This window comes from Nannospalax galili, unplaced genomic scaffold, assembly GCF_000622305.1.
Source record: "Nannospalax galili isolate Female #2095 unplaced genomic scaffold, S.galili_v1.0 scaffold255, whole genome shotgun sequence".
In the NCBI taxonomy this organism is placed as follows: Eukaryota; Metazoa; Chordata; class Mammalia; order Rodentia; family Spalacidae; genus Nannospalax; species Nannospalax galili.
Window position 1 is genome coordinate 3,536,663 of NW_008338999.1, and position 7,587 is coordinate 3,544,249.

Genomic DNA, 7,587 nt, shown 5'->3' on the forward strand with positions numbered 1-7,587 from the left:
TTTCATCTAGTGGTGGGACCTTGTGAAATTTTCCCTGTCCACATTGACCTGTCAACTACAATTGTTATTATACAGGTATTCTTTAGGCAACTGTAATGTGGAGATTTCATTGATGCAGTTTTCCTGTTATGAATGGAAGTTCCCAGAAAAAAAAAAAAAACAAAAAAAAAAACCTGGATCTTCAAACTGAAACTTCTGCAAGGCTGGTGAACTAATTAAAGCTTGAGCGACTGTGGAGAGTTTGAAAAGTTACAGGTCCAGAGCCTAATTAATATTTTGGACTGTCTGTAGCCCCTTAAATAGCCATTTCCTGACCACCACTGTTTCTGACTTAACATCCTGAGACTAACAAGAGAAAATACTTTTGAAATGCACTAACTTAGCAGACCACCAACTTCCACCAACCCAAGGGCTAAGAAGCCTTCAGACGGCATCCAAGGCCTATAGCAGAATTCTCCCCTCTTTGCTATAACCCGTATCTCTGATGTCTCCACCAATGTATTTGAAAAGTGTTTTGATTTATGACTTTATTTGTTCTACCACTATAAAAACTTCATGAAACTATTATCATGTTAGAACATGAAGTTTGGAGTGACCTAAATCTGTGTTTCCAGGCCCTGGTCACTCGTGTTTGGCTCCAGAATAAACTCTTACTCCCTTCAAAGTGCGAGTTGTGCTTTTGCATCAATACTGTCCTGTCTCCAAGATAACTGTCTAGTAGCACATATCCTGATTCTTTGGCTCTTGCTATCTTTCCACCATCTCTTTCACGATGTTCCCTGAGGTTTAGGTTTCTGGGTTGCATTGTAAATATATCAGTTGGGGTGGGTACCCACATCATTTATTCTCTGAATTTTGACAAGCTGTGGAACTTTGTAATAGTCTCCATCTGTTACAAAAAGAAGCTTCTTTGGGGAGTGGTGAGAACTATACTTCTCTGTGGTTATAAGGATAAGTGTTTAGAATATAGTTAGAAATTATATTGGTTCCTTCAAAGGAGTTTTTTAAAGTTATTAATTGAAAGTGAATTTAAAATTTTTAATATGTTGAGATGGTTCTATGATTTTCCCTTTTAACCCATTAATGCAATAATTGACACTAATTGATTTTTAAAAGTCAAACCAACCTTGCTTGTCTGAGATTTAGCCTGTTAATGCTTTGTTTAATCTTTTATTTCTATGTTCCCTAGGTGGACTGGGCTTTAATTGTTATTGTCACATTGACTTTTCAATATCAAGATTAGCTGGCTTCATAAAATAAGCAGAAGGACTTTTTGATCCTCCCTTCCTCCCTCCTTGCCTCCCTCTTCAAAACCATCAAATCTTCCAGGATGGATGCCTTGTCTAGCTGTCTGGAAAGCCTGGGTTGTGTTGTATGCACTAAAATGCCACCTGACTGGAAGGCTGGTCAGCCATTCTACAGTTAAAATGGAAATTAGGAATCTTTTTGACTAATTAGGTTACAAACAACTTGGGCTTGTATGGTATATTCATGGATGTTAAGAAGGCATTGTCACAATTAAGGTTTTTCAGAAAATCCTTTCCAAGAGGATGTTTTCTATCAACAAACAGAAGCAAAATTAAATACCCGATTAACAAACATAATGTCCTCTTTAATAATTCTCAGCACCCTGGTAATTCTGCTCATATTGCTGCACTATCTACAATGCTTTCCTTTTGTGTCATGTTTTGAATAATTCAATTAAAAGTCTGACAAAGCAATGACAAGGGATTAAATGTTGTCGGATTGTAATTCGAAATAAAAACATAAGCACTTTGGGAACATTTATTAAAATTCTACAAAACCTTTCGGAGCATCTGAGATTGTTGGAGTTTACAAAACAATTAGCTAACTACTTGGCCAAGTCATACTCCTTCTTTTCTTTCATCCCCTCCCCTCCCTCCCTCCCTCCCTCCCTTCCTTCCTGTCACTGAATTCTCAACAAGGAGGGAAAACAGAAATGAATTGTATGTCCCACTTCAGAATGTCTGTAAGATATCTCCATTGTGGGTTCTCTGGAAAGGAGGGTGATTCTGTGATTGCTTTCCTGGACATCCTGAGGGAAACCAGCTGAGGGAAAGCAATGAGCACAGCTTGAGAAACAAGTATGGGAGGCACCTGGAAGGCTCACCCATAGGCTGATCACTTTGACCTTTCATCTGGAAAAATCTCAGTGTCACAATGTAATATGAAGGACATGGAAAAGAACATCACAGGGACCTGGCCTGTGGAAAATCTTTACAAGGTATGTTGATGCATACCTGTTATCCCCGATACTGGGGAGGCTGAGGCAGGAGGACGGAAAGTTCAAAGTCAGCCTAGGGAATTTAGGGAGACCCCTCTCTCAAAAGTAATATTAATAAAAGGAGAGGTGGGATGTGGACTGTAGCTCAGGGTAGAACACATGTCTGGAAGCCCTGGTACTCCAGTGAGGAGGTGAGATAAGAATTGTTGTCAGGAGTGACACAGTTTCAGTGGGTTGGTGGACAGAGGGAACTAAGTGTAGGATTTAAAAGCTTTCCTCCAATATGGATATAGTTCTACATCGGATGTTCAAGTTCCCAACAGAATTAATAAGGAAAATGAAGTGAAATATCACCCTACATCACTATTATTAGCAAATAGAGATGGCTCAGTGGGTAAGAGCTCTTACTGTGCAAGTATGAGGACCTGAGTTTGAATTAAAATTACCCATGTGAAAAGCTGGGCATGAGTGTGTGTGCCTATGACCCCAGCATTAGGGGATGGAGACAAGCAGATCCCTGAAGCTTAACGGAAGCTTCCAGTTCAGTAAGAGACCCTGTTTCAAGGTAGTAGGGTAGACAGCCCTGGAGGAAGACATCCGATATTGTCCTCTGTCCTCCACATGCATGTACATGGATACATTCATCTGTATGCCCATTTGTACATACACAGAGAGAGAGAGAGAGAGAGAGAGAGAGAGAGAGAGAGAGAGAATTATAAGCAAATGATATAACATCGTGTCACTTCTGAGAGGACCTGGGAACAGTAGCAAGTTGGGCAAATGCATAGCCAGCAGTCTGCCATTTCCTCCCAGCTTGACATTTCCGTGCCTCAGTTTGTCTCAAAAATATGGCAATCCTAGTACTAGTGGAGAGGACTGTTTGTGAATTAGATAATACAGTGTACCTAAGAGATTAACACATTTCTCAGCATGTAGTAAGTTCTGAAAAAAAATCAAGGCTACTTTTTATTAGCAATGAAAGCCAATCCAGCAGATTTTTGTTTAAAAAACAGAGCGATGCTTCTATGAGACTCAAAGGCAGCACAAAATTGAGTCAAGAGAAATGCTACAGCAGCTAAAGCAAAGAAACATGTGATTGAATGAATGAAAAAACTAACCATGAGAAAAATCTTTTAGGAATTCAAGGAGAAACATCTGCCTTGGAGCTGGAGTGCTCCTGCTTGGGAGGTTGGGAAGGGCAGAAGAATGAATGGGAAGGCAAGGGGGCAAGAACGCAGGAAGGCCGTGGGAAGTCGAGACTCATTTTTAACTGAATAGCATTAAACTTTAATATCATACAAACTGGGACCTATGTGGTAAGGAAGAAGAAATGAATTCTCAAAGCATAAATTTTGGTACAAAACGCTGCTTATTTAAACCATTTCCTAATCTGAAGACTAATGTGGGATATAACCAAGGTTTTGAACATAATCGAGTTGTCCAAACTAACTCGCTTTCTCTCTTTGTGTTCACCAGTTACACTGTACTATGGGTTTCTCGGAATGTTTTTATATCTTTCTCACATCAAATGCTAGTCAGCTTTTGTAGGCAACTTTCTTATTTGACAAACACCAGGTAAGTAGAAGTGTTGGTTATAGGCATCAGTGAGTTAAATGAACTGATAAATTAATGGATTATCACAGGGGTTACTCTTGAAGACTCTAGGTGGGCTCTAGGTTGGTGAGATTGCTGCAAAACCTGGCGATCTAAGTTCTATCCCCAGGACCTATGTAAAAGTGGAAGAAGAGAATCAACTCTGCAAACTGTCCTCTGACTTCCACACCCATGCTGTGGCACTCACACTCACACACATTATGCAAACACAATAATAAATAAATAAAAGTCTTTTAAAATAAAATCAGCACTAGTCAAAGCCCAGCCAGAACAGAGCTTCCATTACTCAGGATGCTTCAGGTCGCTCACATAAAAAATAAATAAAAATAAAACGTGTGACATAGTTGCTCAGAATTGTTTCATAGAATGACTTGAAATTCTAACTGGCTTGCCTGAACGTTACTTCTCACATGCTTACCTGCTGATGACACAAGTGTGTATACACACATACACACAAACAAGAATTAATGTGCAGTGTGAAAAACAGGCATGTGAGTAGGAACAGTTCCTCATCATGTAAAGTAGGAACAATTCCTCACTGAGATGAAGGGCGTTACATGGGATATGCTTACAGAAAACCCACTGTCATGGACGTGGATCCATGGCTACATGACGTCCTGACTCTCAGGGGACCTCCTGAACTCATCTTCTAGTCTGCCACCAACAGCATTTTCCCTGTGACGCTCTTGACACTCCGGTCCTGCTGCCACATTTGCTATTGACTCAGTTTATTGAGTGTCTTTCATTTTCAGTCATCTTCATAGCCAATTCTGCCCTGTTCTCTGTCCTAGACCTATAGGTTAAGAATTGGAATCGTTTTTTTAAAAGGAAGACTTGGAAAGAGGCTGTCATGAGAATATCTTTGCTGCTGGAAGTTGATCTTGTGCCTAAAATGAAATGGATTACACGTTGGAGAGTTTATTCTGAAAGGCCAATTAACAAAAATAAATAAGTGAAGTTGTTCCCAAGTCATCTGTGAAATAATATGAAAAACAAGACAGAACAAGACAATATTTGCCTTAAAATAGCCAAATCTGACGTTGGAAAAAGTCAGGGCACAAGAGTTAAAGTGTCAAGAAAAGTGAAAGAGAACTAAAGAATGAAGGAAACTTTAAGCCAAAAGCTGGAGCCAGGAAGGAAATTGAAGAGGTAACCTACAACAGGTAAGCACAGAGAAAACAATACTCAGGCAGAAAACAGGGAACTAAACTGGACCCAAGGATTCAGGCTGTAATCCCAGTTACTTGGGAAGCTGAGGCAGGAGGATCAGAAGTTGAAGTCCTGTCTAGTCTACAAAGGGAGTTCAAGAAAAGTCAAGGCAACTTAGTGAGACCATGCCTCAAAAAGTAAAGGAGGGCTGGAATTAAAATTCAGTGGTAGAATGCTGGTTTGGTATGCTGAACGATCCCCAGTTCTGAAAAAAAATGAAAAGGAGAATGGAGAATGGAGAAATGGCTCAGTGGTTAAGAGCACTTGCTACTCTATCAGAGGACCAGAACGCAGAACTCCAGCTCTAAGGAATCTGATGCCTCTTCTGGCATCCATGGACACCTGCACTCATGCCATACAGACAGACAAATGTATACACACATAAATCAAATCCAATACATCTTAAATAAGAGAGAATGGCAAACTGATTTTTTGAGCTGCTGTAGCTCTTTGACTGCATAACAGTAATGGAAAATTAAAACGAAGCAGCAGTTATAGCAAAAGGAGTTAGCATTGACTATAACAGAAGGTAGATAAAGAGGAAAAGCACAGAGAAACAGAAAATTGCAAGTGATTCAGCGGATATCCAATTAGAAGAAACCACATCTACCAAAGGAGAAAATTAGGCAGGTCCACAAAAAACAGAGACAACAAACAGGCAAATAAACATATAAGTAAATACAAGAACAAATACAGAAGGAGGAATTCAATTTTATATTTTTGATGAAACTCATTAATAGTACACATGCACATCAGTTCAATTAAACTCAGCCACTAGCCGTATTATAAAACCCCCTAGCCACACCAGAGGTAAGGTTATTGTTTTTTTTGTTTTTTTGTTTTTTGTTTTTAATAGTGACACAAAAATAGGATGGGCAATCTGGCATACTCTTGGGTATTTACTGCTAAGCAGGTTTGAAGCATTCTAATACAATGCAGTGACTTAAGCCGAAAAGTCCAAAGTCCTTAAGTAACTATAGGGTGGAAGCTATAGGTTCAAAAAAGACTGAAAAAGAGAAGGCGGAGTAGGTGGGATACTGGATACTGGTTGGCGCCAGTTGTCAATTGACACATCTGGGAAGAGGGACCCTCAGTTGGGGAATTTCCTTCATTAGATTGGCCTGTGGCATGTTTGTGGGGCATTTTCTTAACTTCTAATGGATGTGGGAGGGCCCAACCTATTGTGGGCAGTGAGCAGGAGGCCTGAACTGTATAAGAAAAGTAGGTGACCAGGTCAGGGAAAACAAGCAAGCAAGGACCATGCCTCCAGGGTCTCTGCTTTAGCTCCTGCCTCCAGGTTCCTACCCAGGGCTCCTGCCTGACTTCTCGCAAGGATGTGCTGTCATTTAGAAGTGTAAGATGCAAAAAGAAAACCCCTTTTTCCCCAAGTTGCTTCTGGTGGTGGCGTTTATCACAGCAATAGAAAGCATACTAGATCATACTAGACCAGGTTGGACGGCAGATTGCAATGTGATAAGTTTACAGATAGAGGAAGGAATTAGGCAGGACAGAAATGACCATATAAAATGGCCCATCAAAACCGACTAAACGTTTCCGAATCCAGACCACCTGCTGGAACGATGCAATAGCTGCTCACTCAAAAACTAGGGAACTGGAGCTATCTCTTCAGGCATTCGTCACCGACGTTTGAAGGACAAGAGTGAAATGAGGGTGTAGCTGGATTTGCACAAACACTGGCATTTGGATCAGACCTATTCTTGGACAAAAGTTGAAGGTATTGAATAATCTGAAGTGAGTAGCATAACGCTACGGTCTGTGTGAAGAGAGCTACAGGGTGCAAATGGGTCCATGCTGTTTTCAGTGAACACATCTCTTGGTTGCTTTGATTGTTTTCCGTTGTCACCAGCCCTGGCACTCCTCTGGACATGTGTTTGGGATTCTTGGACTCAGAATGAATAGTGAATACAGTGAGCGCGCCTGTCCTGAAGGGAAAATGACAACTCCGGAACACTGTGCGGAAGAATGCAGACAAAAAGAGAACTTGTTTTTCTGTATTATGTGAGACAATAAGGCGAGGGAGAAAGGAAAGTAAGGCGAACGACTGCAAGACAGAAAAGGAAAAGGAGGTTCAGAACACACAAGATCAAGAAAGTGAGGGAGGGGGGGTTCCAGGAGGGCAGAGAAACAAAGTAACAAAAAAAGACAAAACCACAGTAAAAAAAGGACTGTCAGACACAAAACCCTCAAAACAATAGAGGGGGGTATAAGGGGGAGATGACGGGGAAAGAGCAGCATGGAATCTCGTCAGAAAAAGAAACAAAAATTTCAAATAATGGATTTTCCACCACCCCTGCTGCTCCTCCAGTGCCTGGTGTCACAGTCTCACAGAGCGGTGCATAATTTATTATGGTCACTCGCTGCCAGGCTGCTGGAAAGGGCAAGGCTCTCAGAAAATACTCCCCACTGCCTGGATGGCTTAATGATCCACCCTTTGTAGAGGGCTAGGCTGGAGGCTGGCAGGCAGGGCAGAAAGAACAACACCCCCCCACCCCCCCACC

At 41.1% G+C, this 7,587-nt stretch overlaps 1 protein-coding gene across 1 annotated transcript in view; it reads right to left on the minus strand.

Moving 5' to 3' along the window:
• Dpyd (dihydropyrimidine dehydrogenase) overlaps positions 1–7,587 on the minus strand; it is a 978,758-nt gene that overhangs the window by 278,941 nt on the left and 692,230 nt on the right. The window lies entirely within an intron of this gene.